This window comes from Salvia hispanica, chromosome 4 (genome assembly GCF_029641045.1).
Source record: "Salvia hispanica isolate PSC_SH4W2 chromosome 4, Shi_PSC_v1, whole genome shotgun sequence".
In the NCBI taxonomy this organism is placed as follows: Eukaryota; Viridiplantae; Streptophyta; class Magnoliopsida; order Lamiales; family Lamiaceae; genus Salvia; species Salvia hispanica.
The window spans coordinates 33551967-33564893 of record NC_142695.1 but is presented as its reverse complement, the minus strand read 5'-3'; positions in this window follow the sequence as shown (position 1 = coordinate 33564893).

Below are 12927 nucleotides of genomic sequence, written 5' to 3'. Positions count from 1 at the left end.
GGTAAAGTGTGAGAAAAAAAAAATTGAAATAGTATTTAATAGTGTAATTTATGGTGAAAAATTTTAAAAAAGAGAAAATGGCGTTATTTTGAGAGATGGAGAGGGGTTTGGGTGGTTATCACCGTATAAAAATCATACTTAGTATTTCTTTTACCAGGGGTGTGTTATATTGTTAACTTACCTTTAAATTGCTAACTACAACTAAATGAGTGACATTGGATTATTAAATCAAGGCACAAAATCATTCAACTACGAGTATTAATACACTGTACAAAAAATGTCAATAGGGGTATTAATGTCAATTAACAATAAATTAGTTATAACTAATTTTTAAAAAATATCCAAAAACTTTAAATGCATATAACTATCTCAATTTATATTATTTTTCACAACATATATCATATTAAAGACAATTTTATAAGGATTCCAACGAAATCTTACATGCATATGCTTCGATGTCAAAATTTGATAATATTTTCGTGAATTTGCATATAATTCGTGAAACAGTTTATATAAATCCAACTTGAAAAATATGCCAATAAAATACATGGATACTGTAAATATGAAACTATATTGCCATTTTCATGTATTCATGCATATACAATATTGACATAATGTTCCTAAACCCTAAATTTGGTAGTTATTCCTATATTTTTAATATGAAAAAATAAAAATGAAACTACACATGACAATTTATTGACTATTGGATCTCAAAATTCTTATGGTCTTAAATTAGTTGTAGTTAACAATTAAGGGGTGAGTTAACAATTAACCACACCCCTCTTTTAGCATATATGAAATTATGTTTGTACTCAATAAAATGATATTCTTTCTACATGTATAAAATGATGCTAGTAATCAATAAAATTGATATTCTATTTGTATAAAATGATATATTTTGTCCATGAAATATTAGTTTCAAGATGATGTAAATTCATTTAGCAAAAATAATATGTTTCGTCCATAAAATGATAGTTTCGGAAGAATTATATGTTAGGGTTTAAGGTCATGTTAGGTTGATAATATACCTTAAATTGATAACTACTACCAAATCTCTGATCTGAAAGTGAAGGTCAAAATCAATTTTCACGCGATGTCAACTAGTTATTACAATAATGTCAACCAGAGTATACACGATGTCAACTAACTGTTTGACAATGTCAATCACGAGTATTAATGGAAACTAAATTTGTTAGTTATAACTAACTTTTTAAAAATATCTCAAAGCTTAAAACCTCAAATAACTATTTCAATTTAACTATTTTGTCATGAAATATATATAAAAATAAAGGTATTAAGGTAATTTTATAATGATATTAGCAAGATCCTAATTATATATGTTTTGATGATAAAATTTAATAATTTTATTTGAATTTTTAATATTTTCAAAATCTAAATTCATGTCAACACATAGTTCACGTATTCAAGGCATTTAGTTGACATTGTTTCATGTGCAAGGAATGACAGAAATGTTGGGGTTTGGTGCCCCTTCACAGCGGAAGTCATGTATACACAAATAAATCAGATATACATATCTATTTGACCGATTATGGGATCAATTAATCACACGTTATACAGTCAATTGCATGCTAGAACACATATAATTCACGAATAAGGAATCAAAACCCTAATTCATGAATTCCAACGGTTTAGAATTAACAATCTGATTCTCCGAAGAATCGACGATTGCTTGCGCCTTCCCAACGGATGTTCTTCATACTCAACCACGAACCTTCTAATCTGTATCCCAAACTCAGATAATGACCTTTGGGTGGGCAAAAGTTGTCAGAATTGAAAGGACTGGACTAGAAAAGAAGACAGAATTTCAGTTCTGGGAAGAAATGAAAATATCGTTCACTCCTAGAGGGGAGCACGAAATTTTGAGGTAATTTTATGATAAAATTAAATTATTTTGTATTCTATTTAGTCTCCTTTATATAGAGTTATGATGACCAAATTAGTGATTCATGGAGGTTGGACTTGGGTCAAACCTATTGGACTTGTACTAATTAAATTGAGCCCCAATTTAATTTAAATCCAAAAGGAATATTATATCATCCACTATAGTATAATAATATTGACTACACGTCTAATCTCAAATGACGAGTAATCCGAGCTTTACCTCTTTAATTTATTATTTCCCGTGTTTAAAATATAAATATCCATTAATTAATTTAAGTATGCTATTTGACTTTAAATAATTAATAACTTTTTCTAAGAGTTGTCTAGTTCAAAATCTTTATTTATTATTCCGGAATAAATTCCAACCGACCGGGTTTCTGAATAATAAAATCTTTTTCGAACACCTCTTGAGGATATTATCAAATTGGACTCACCCAGCACACGATTCATTGCAATAACAATACTAGCACCTCTAGACATTGATCACCACTACCCAAGATATCAGGATTCTTGGATTACAAAAAATCCGCACCATTTGATAAATCAAAGTAGGGCATAATCAATATCGTATGCACAATGTTATGTCAACAATGATTAAGAAATAACAATCACCGAGACCTCGTCTTTCAGTAAATAGCAAGAAAGACTTGTATCAACTACCACACCATTGTCGTTTATATCCTAAGGTAAGGAAACATACAGTCTGACACTGCAACCTTTCACGATTGGTAGCCAAAGCCTATCTAGGTTGTGAAATTCTATTTCTCTTCTACAAAGAACCGACTGCATCACCTTCTGTGAACGTCGTTCACGACCAGTCTACTATTGCAGAAGAATTAGACTTGTTTGCTTCTTATACATTTAAATGTTTGAGAAACATCTTATAAATGCATAAGTAAACACCAATGCGATAAAATTATTTCTTCTCGCCTTTAAAAGTGGATTGTAGAGTTTATTGTATACAAGCAATTCCATCCGTGCAACATGCTCGAAATATGCTTTTTAAGTATACCAATCCTAACAGAAAAGACCATATTCGAATTAATTAATATAAAATAAATTTCCACGTGGCACCACTAAATCATTTAGATCTAATGACTAGGAATTGAAGGGTTTAATAGTCGATTAGGTTCAATGTTGATGACAGAATTATTTGGGCAAGCTTTTAGAGCATCCATAATGGGTTCCCCTCTAGCATCCCCCAAGCCATCACTTCAAACCATCACATCATTATTCTCGTCTTTTCTTGCATAATAGGAATCCTATTTGGTTTGACACGAATTTTAAGAAATATAATGAAAGTTGAGTTGAATAAGTTAGTGGAATGTGGGTGATAAGTCGTATTCTAAGTCTTGGTTACTGGTCAGTATGTCATGATTTGCATGTATTATCTGCAAAACAGTTGCTTAAGTGTGCAGGATAAAGGGGTCCAAGTCAGTAGGAGACGGTTCGGACGACGCAGGTGAAAAGAGCGCAAGAAGGGTGCAATACTGACCAGGATGCATGCCAGAGAAAAGGCTCGAGATGGAGAAGAAGGATAGCTGGGATGATCATAAACAAGGGCAGAAAGGTCAATTCGCAAAGGAAGTCTACCCTAAAAGCAAGGGCGAGCCTCCCTATAAAAGAAGCCACTTGGAGAGAGAGAAAGAGTTCGGAGTTCAAAAAGTCCAACCACTACACTTAGTTAGAATCCTCTCTAGAAGATCAGTTCCTTCAGCATTGTCCAGTTCTTCTCGTTCCTCGCCACAATCATGATCACCTGAAGTTCCAGCCGTTCACCGGAGAGTCATTATCCCACCGTTCCAGCCAGTTTGTCGTCGTAGTATAGCAGTTTCATCGCCTGGAGTGGCATAAATAATCTTTAATCGCTTTCCTAGTTTAAAGTTTACTTGCTTTCTTCGTTGGATCTGTTGCAAACATTAAATCTTGTTGCCTGTTGAAGTATTTAGTTACGATCCAAACAGTTTAATTATGAAGTTTCTATTTCGCATGTCTCTTTGGTTTGAAGTTGCTTCGTTCTGCCTAGGAAAGTTAGATCTAGTTGTTGCTTTTATTTTCTAAGTGTTTGCATATATTCTCGCTGAGTATTCTAGATCTGGAGTTGTTGATTGAAGTTTGAAGTTATGTTTCAGTTAAGTTTTCGTGCATGAGTTTCCTATTTTACGTTGTCGTCACCACCTTGCATGTTAGCTAGTAGGAGTAATGTGCAGTTTAGCCGTTAATCTTAAGTTTAAGCTTTTTAATCGATGGATCTTGTGTTTAAATTTGTTGATCTGAGTTCATCCATGGAGTTTGAGTTCGTGTAATTTATGTTGATACTTGTTGAAGAAGAAAACATCACAATCTACTTTTGCTTTGGACCACTTTTGCTTTTTGGTTACTTTTTGCTTTTGTCTTGTACTTTTCAGTTGTACTTTCCAGACCTGTCAGAGTAGCCACTCAGCCACTCAATATACCCTGCTTTCTAGTTTTCTCATTTAGTAACTGTCTACTTTCCACATGTCTCTGAGATACCTTGTCCCTTATTTCCACAAACACAACCACATGTCGGTCACTTTCACGCCCACTAGTCAGTAGAGTACCATCTTTAAATTCCGTCTAGGTAGAATCTCAACCCAAAGCATGGTAGCTAACCAAAACCACCCAGGAGTATCACCACAGTTATCCGAACGTGTCCATCCTTGTGGGATTCGACCCTTACCTCCACTATACTAGCCAGTAGAAGTGGGTTGAGGAATTTGTTTGATATGTGAGGTTCCGGTTGTCGTGCCAACGACTCAGATAGGTTGGGGTTTTCATCCTGATCAGTTGGACGCACTCTCTTTAATTAACACGGAATCCTAACCCGTGGAAACCTGAGCATCAAAATGGCGCCGTTGCCGGGGATGGATGGTGTTCATATCTGTTATTGTGTGTGATATTTTGGTGTATATATTGTTTATAATTTTTCCTTTTCTTTTTATTTTAGTTTATGAGAAGTAGCTCGGTTCCTGGCCAGTGGAGACCAAGGATACTTCCCCGAGGAACGATACTCGTAACCACTCGTTCTGGCCTGTTGACAACACTGTCTGACCTAGGCACGAGTAGCGACGAGGAGAAAGAAGACGTAGAGTACCAACTCCCGGAGCTTCCACTCCAACCAGTAAGAGCACCAGTGAGAATGACCGACCAAGTTGAGGACGACCCAGAGCTCGCAACGCTTACTGCGCATGCCGACAGAGATCCCCCACAAGCCATAGTGGTCACCCCAGGCCAAACAGCCTGTGATGTAAAACCCCACGTTATTGCAATTCTGCCAACGTATTGTGGGAAGAGTTACGAGGAACCCTACGAGTTCCTCAATGAGTTCTGCAACATCTGTAAGGCACAGAGGAGACCAGCAGGAGCAAGCGAGGTTGACTACATATTGAAAGCCCTGCTGTTTGTCCTAAAGGGAGAGGCCAACACCTGGTTCATGCGCCTACCAGCCGACTCCATCAACACATGGGCCGATTTCAAGTCAACTTTCCTAGCTGAGTTTTTCCCTTCTCTAAAGACAAGCGCATTGAAGAGGAAGATATCATGTATAAAGCAAGAGTACGATGAGACCTTGACGAGTATTGAGAGAAATACATGAGTCTTCTGGAGTCATGCCCTAACCACCGCATGAAAGAGATAGAGGTGCACCACACCTTTTATGAGGGGATGAATGATAAGGCTAATTTCATGCATCGGTTATATGGTGAAAAGCACTATATTTTACTGGGTCTAACACAGTTTTTAAGCCAGGTGTGTGACAGAATCGCTAGATCCAGGAGAGGCTGGAGGAAACGGACTAGCGAAGGAATGAAGGAAAAGTGAGCAGAATTGAAGGAAAAGGAGGCTAGAAGAAGGGAGTCAATAGCTGAGGGCAACAAAGACTATCTATACCTCGCTGGGCCCCACTTCAACGCCTATAAATAAAGGAGCATGCAACACAGACGATATACGATTTTACGCTCTTAGCTCACACATAACACACACACTTGGGAAATAGGAGTTCAGGGGTAGTTTAGGGTTTTAAGGGTCTCATCTTCAGAGGAAGTCCGTCGTAACACCGTCCGCGTGAGGGCGAAGATACAATCTATTTACTTTCGGTTCTTTTGCACTTTATTTCGTTCGAACTTCACTTTTGGAAGTCGATTTGGTTGTTGCTGTTACTGATTATCTATGCATTCCTTTAGTTTTTGTTATATTTGTGTTATCTCGTGTTGATCTACGTTGATCCTGTTGTTTGAAGTTTTATTTCGGCAAGTTACATGTTAATCTCTGTTTTTGTCACTATTGGTGCTTGATCTGGGGAATTTGGCGGTAGATCTGTGGTGTTGTTATTGATCGGAGGTTGTTTGGTGATTTTGTAGTTATGGAATGTTTTTGGCCGGAGTTTGTGTCGGATGCTTGGATCTGGAGTGGATTTAGCATTCGAGGTTGGATCTGAACAGGGGAAGTCGAGTTGTGCATGGATTTTGCGTTTTCTATTTCCTTTCTGTTTTACTTCGTCTAGTAGCCGTAGATCTGTTTAGTTCATAATTGTTCTTCGCTAAATTGTTTAATTCCAGTCTACTCGTTTTCCGATTACGCTTCACGCCTGTTTCTTCTGAGTTTTTGTGCAATTTGAATTGGAGAAGATGATGTCGCTGTTAGTTAGTACTTTAGTTAGTTGTCTTTCTAGCTTTTCGTCCGTACTCTGCTTTTCCAGTCATGGTCCCCCCGTCAGTTTATTTCCCAGGTCTAGGTAATTTAGAATAGTTTCTTAGATCTAGTGATTGTCTCGATTCCAGTTTACATACATGATTTCTGTTTTGCCTAGATCTAGCTGTTAGCGTAGCAGATTTCAATTCCAAGTTTAGTCTAATTTCCTCAACCCAATAAAATGCGTGGCAGTAGCCAACCCAAAAATAATTTCCAAATCCTTGAGCATGTTCATTACGCATTCTATGTGGGATCGATCCCTACTTTTATGTGCTAAGTTTTAGTATAAGTGGTTGAGGGTTTTTGAAGAAGTATTCGGTGTGTCCGACGACCGAGATTTTCCAACGACCAGTGAGCTCCTAGACCTTGTGATCTAGTGGATTTGCTGGACCTAGGAATCTTTTTATTCTTTTCTGTGCACACAGTCGAACAGATACCAAGTCTCAGTGGAAGACCTAAAGAGGCCTCTGCCTCGGATGGAGGATCCGTTTTTTCTAGACGAAGAGCCTACCGGAAGGCGGAAGAAGCACCGCCTGGGAATAAGCATCCTGAAGAGACAATACCTACGTCGGGGCCTCGAACCCAGGAGGCACCCAAGGAAAATCCGAAGAAACTTGTGGAAGAAGCTAAGGGAGAGAAACCCTTTCCCTATCGGTTTGTTACGAAGAAGAAGAAAACCCTATGGATTTCATGTCAATCTTTGGGAAGCTGGATGTTACCATACCATTCCTCCAATTGTGAGACTATCCCCGTTGGGGAAATTTATCAAGGAGTTCATAGCAGGGAAAGCCCAGGAGGATGGAAAAATCATGGTGGAAGGGATAGCATCGGTTATTGTGCAGGAGAAGCTACCACCCAAGAGAGCCGACCCAGGTATGTTTACTTTGCTCATAACAATTGGAGATGTAAAAACCGAACATGCAATGTGTGATCTGGGAGCATCTATCAATGTTATGCCTTTATCCATTTATAATCGACTGAAGGGGGTAAAGTTGTCAAACACTAGGGTGTTGATCCAACTGGCTGATAGGTCATGTATAAATCCTGAGGGTGTGTTAGAAAACGTGTTGGTCAGAATACAAGATTTTACTTATCCTGCTAATTTTTATGTGATTAAGATGAGTGAACCAGAAGCTAGAAAGTCTAGCGAGATATTGTTAGGGAGACCGTTTTTAAGAACAGCTAAGACAATTGTAGATATGGCTGAGGGGACAATATGCATTAACTTTAATGGTGAAAAATTTGTTTTTGTCATCAATGAGGCCATGAAAAAACCGATAGATTCTGATAACCTATGCTATGTTGATGTTATTGACCCCCTAGTCCAAGAATTTCTTGAGACCGAGTTATTGTAGGAGAAACTCCAAGCCTTGGATGTGTATGCACATGCTGATGTGGAAGCAGCTGCATGGTGTGATCTGATCAGTAACCAGGGGTTAACTGATGAGGAGATAGAAGGAGCAATCAGGGAATTCTGTCAGAAATCGGAAGTCGCGGGAGCCACAGGGGTTTTATTACCAGCCAGTATGGAAGAAATCTCAGATGGTGAAGTAGAGCAAGAGGGGAATTCTACGAAAAACCCTCTACCTATAGACACACTACCCCGACAAGTGGAGTTGAAGCAGTTGCCAGCAAACCTTAAGTATGCCTACCTCGGGGAGGAAGACTCGTTCCCTATGATCATCAATAGCGGGCTAACTGAAGAGCAAGAGGCAAGGCTACTGACCGTGCTGAGTAAAAACAAGAAGGCTATTGGATGGAGCCTTACGGACTTGGTGGGGATAAGTCCAGATGTCTGCATGCACCATATTAGGTTGGAGGAAGGAGCCAAGGCAAATAGAGATTCGCAGAGGAAGGTGAACCCCAATATGCGCGAGGAGATACTGAAGAAGATCTTGAAGTTGCTCTCGCTAGGCATCATATACTCGGTGCCCGATAGTGAATGGGTCAGTCTGATCCATATGGTCCCCAAGAAATCAGGGATCCAAGTGGTTAAGAATGAGAGGAATGAGCTAGTGCCCACCGGACTAGTCACTGTTTGGCGAATGTGTATAGACTACCGAAAGCTGAACACAGCAACCAGGAAGGACCATTTCCCCCTGCCATTCATCGATCAAATGCTGGAGCGACTGGCTGGGAGGAAGTACTTCTGCTTTTGGACGGGTACAGTGGCTACTTCTAAATTTACGTGAACCCCGAGGACCAGGATAAGACCACGTTCACCTGCCCGTTTGGAACCTATGCGTACAGACGTATGCCCTTCGGTATTTATGCAACGCCCCGGGGACGTTCCAACTGTAGAACAGTAAATTATAGATATATGCGGAGAAATATATAGACATAGTAGAGAATAGTTGTAGGTGTAGGTGTATATCATTAGTCAACATAGGCCACATATATATAGCAACTGTAGCAGAAGTGGCAGATGCAGGGTAGTAGTTACAGCTGTAGCAGGGTAGCAGCTGCAGGGCAGTAGTAGTAGACATGATAAATATCATGGAGCAAACTCTAAACTAATCGGTCAGAGTTGCCGTAACCCTAATTTGGGCAGAGCGTCGGTTGGACAAAGTAAAGCAGCAGTAGCGGAAACCCTAATTTTGGCAGAGAAGAGCAGCTGTGCAATAAGGCAGAGTAGTAGTAGAAACCCAAATTGGGCAGAGTAGAACAGCTGTGCATTAAGGCAGAGTAGTAGTAGAAACCCAAATTTGGGCAGAGTAGAGCAGCAACACCCTAAACCCCAGATTGGGCAGAGTAGCGCGGTAGAACAGAACAAAAAATAATTCGGGTAGAATGACGGAAGAGCAGAGTGGGGATAGTAGAGCGGGCAGCAGCAGAAACCCTAATTTCTTTAAACCCTAATTTTCTAGAGACGGATTCGAATCCGCTCTGATACCATATAGAATAGTAAATTATAGATATATGCGGAGAAGTATATAGACATAGTAGAGAATAGTCGTAGGTGTAGGTGTATATCATTAGTCAACATAGGCCACATATATATAGTACAAGAGACTAAGCTAGGCTATGTCACATCTCCGATGTGGGACAGAATACATAATATACTTAACACTACTAATATTCTTAACACCAACGATGTATGATGAGCATATTCTCGGATTTGATTGAAGATTGCATAGAGATCTTCATGGATGATTTCACGGTCTACGGAGACTCTTTTGACTCGTGCTTACAACATTTGGAAGTCGTGCTAGGAAGATGCCAAGCAAAGAGTCTGGTTTTGAACTTCGAAAAATGCCATTTCATGGTTACAGAAGGGATTGTCTTGGGGCACGTGGTATCAGAAAGAGGGATCCAAGTGGATCAAGCCAAGGTGGACGTTATATCCAAGCTACCTTTCCTTACTGAGCAGAAGGGGATAAGAGGTTTTCTGGGGCATGTTGGGTTTTATCGGAGATTTATCAAGAATTTCGCCAAGATCGCCCAACCTCTTACTAGACTCCTCCAGAATAAGGTGGAGTTCGTTTTCGACGAGCATTGCAAGGCTGCCTTTTACCTTCTCAAGGAAAAGTTGATATCTGCACCAATCATCCAAGCTCCTAACTGGGATCACCCCTTTGAGGTGATGTGCGATGCTAGTGACTATGCCGTGGGAGCCGTACTGGGTCAGAAGATCGATGGGAAGAGGTACGTGATATTCTATGCATCTAAGACCTTGAATCAAGCCCAACGGAACTATGACACCACCGAGAAAGAGATGTTGGATGTTGTTTATTCAAACGAAAAGTTCAGGCAGTACTTGTTAGGATCCAAGGTCATCGTCTATACTGACCATGCGGCCATTAAGTATCTTAGATGGGTACTTCTATTGCAAGAGTTTGATTGGGAAGTAGAAGACAAGAAGGGGGTCGAAAACAAGGTAGCAGACCATTTGAGCAAAATAGTACAAGAAGGGAATAGTGAGGATGTGCAAGATCGATTCCCAGAAGAGCATTTGTGTGAGGTGATTTTCTCCGCAAGGAAGATCGATTGGGAAGAAGTAATGAGGCTTACTGGTCAGGATATAACAACCAAAGGCAAAGAGAATATAGGGCAGGAACCCTGGTTTGCAGACCTAGCCAACTACCAAGTAACGGGAGAACTTCCAGGGTTGCTAAACGTTACAAAGGCTCAGAGGATGAAGATCAAGAGTGAAGCAAAGTATTATTTCTGGGACGATCCATACTTGTGGAAGGCAGGAGCCAACCAAGTTATAAGGAGGTGTGTTCCTGACTGGGAGCAATGAGATGTACTAATACACTGCCACTCCTTGGCATGTGGAGGACATTTTGGACCAAGGAAGACCGCAAGGAAGGTACTGGACAGCGGATTCTACTAGCCAACTTTAAAACCAAAGCCAGTCAAGAGGAAACTAGTGTTGAAAAGCGACCCCAAGGCAGAAAGGCAGAACTCAAGAGAGTGTCACAGAGATGCTTAGGAAAGTGGACGTCCAGCAAAGCAGGAGCAAACACGGCAGCAGACGCAGTGAAAATCTCTAGTGAAGATGAGGGGACTACTCCTACAAAACTTGGGGAGGAGCCCTCGACAACTATCCAGGAGGACGCCCCAACGGCAACAGGGATGGTTTCACCGACGCCAACTGAACAGGAGGAAGAGGCTGACAAGGTGGCTGAGGGTCTGGACCTTGCATCGAAGTCAGTAGGTCAGGAGGAGGCAATAAATGACGATACCAGTGCCTGCATGGTGGCCGAGCCTACTGCCCAAGTGGAACCTTCAACACTAGCGGACTAGGAAGCTAAGGCAGACGAAGATGAAGACAAGTACCTCTAGGAGAGGAAGCGAAAAAGAAAGGCCCCTGTGAAGAAAAAGCAGGCCGTAAAGAAACAACGCACAGCCAACACCAGCATAGTGATCCGAGAGCCAGAAGAGAGAAAGGGGTTAAGTGACAGTGACTACACTTCCAGCGAAGAGTCGGAGTCAGAGAGTGACATCTCTCTAGACGGTGAGGAGTACCATGAGCAGCAGCTCCCCGACAACCACCAAGAGCTAGTCCACCCTCCGGTGGAGAGGGTTGTGTACCGACGGTGGCGGGTGGAGCTCACTGATGAGCTAATGGAGGATATGGAGCACTACAACACCAAGAAGCTTCAAGACGTCTTTGACGACAAGGAGGATAGTAGCAAGCAAGTTAAATGCGACAAGGTACTCCACATACCATCTCTGATTGAGTTGTCTGTGCGTGACTCTTTCCTGGCCAGTATGGAAGCATTAGGTTTTGAATGACTATTAGAAAATAGAGACCCACAGATATCAGTGAGGCTACCCAAGGAATTTTTCACTACATTTAGGTTCCAAGTCACAACGGACCCAGACGAGGTGTCAATTTCTTTCAGTGGGGAGTTGTCCATGAGTCTGATCGAGTGGACTGTGCGATTGGGGATGTGTAGCCTGGAGGAGGCTATAGGACCAGAAAGGAGAAGCCGAGAGAGGGGAATACCAAGAAGGCACGTAGACTTTGACCCTGAGGAAGGGAAGATATGACCCACCTGGCTGTTGGCCAGTTCGCCTTCACCATATCCAGATCAACCCATTTCAGCAACCCCATGCTCCGACTGGTGCAACTTTACTTGGGCTACAACCTACTGGGCCAGACTAATTCAGCCGCCAAGACATCTATGACCGAGTTGTACCTGGTGTGGTGTGCTAACCGCAGAAGGAGGCTGCTGATAAGGCTAATTTCATGCATTGGTTATAGGGATAAATTCTGTGATTTCCTGGGTCTAACAAACCTTTTTGAGCCAGGTGTGTAGAGAAAATGCCAGCCCCAGGAAGAAGATAGAGATCACCTGGTGAAGGAAGCTGGCAAGGAAAATTAAGCAGAAGGATGAAGAGCCACTAGACTGAGGAGCATAGATTGAAGGGGCAAAATAGGAATCACAAGAACAGTCTAGAAGCTCTATCCACTATAAAAGGAGCACGCAACCAACATGAGAACACACACGATCGTCACCTTTTCCAGCTCCTAGCTTAGTTTTCTACTTTTCTACACACTCATTTGGGGGAGATTTTCTGGGGGGTTCTCGTTTCATAGGAAGTTTGGGTGCAACACCGTCTCTACGGAGGCGAAGAAACAATTATCCTTTATTTTCTGTCTATTTTTGGTACTCGCTGAGTCTTCGTTGTTCGAGGCTTGGCTTTTGTGTTGTTTCTATCATTGGATATTTCGTATTTTGCAATGGATATTTCTGTTTATGTTTCGTTTATCTTGTTGTGTTGTTTTGGGATCGATGTGCTGATCTTTGTTGGTTGATCTGAGTTTGAAGCTAGTTTGTGAGAAATCTGTTGTTGATCGGAAAA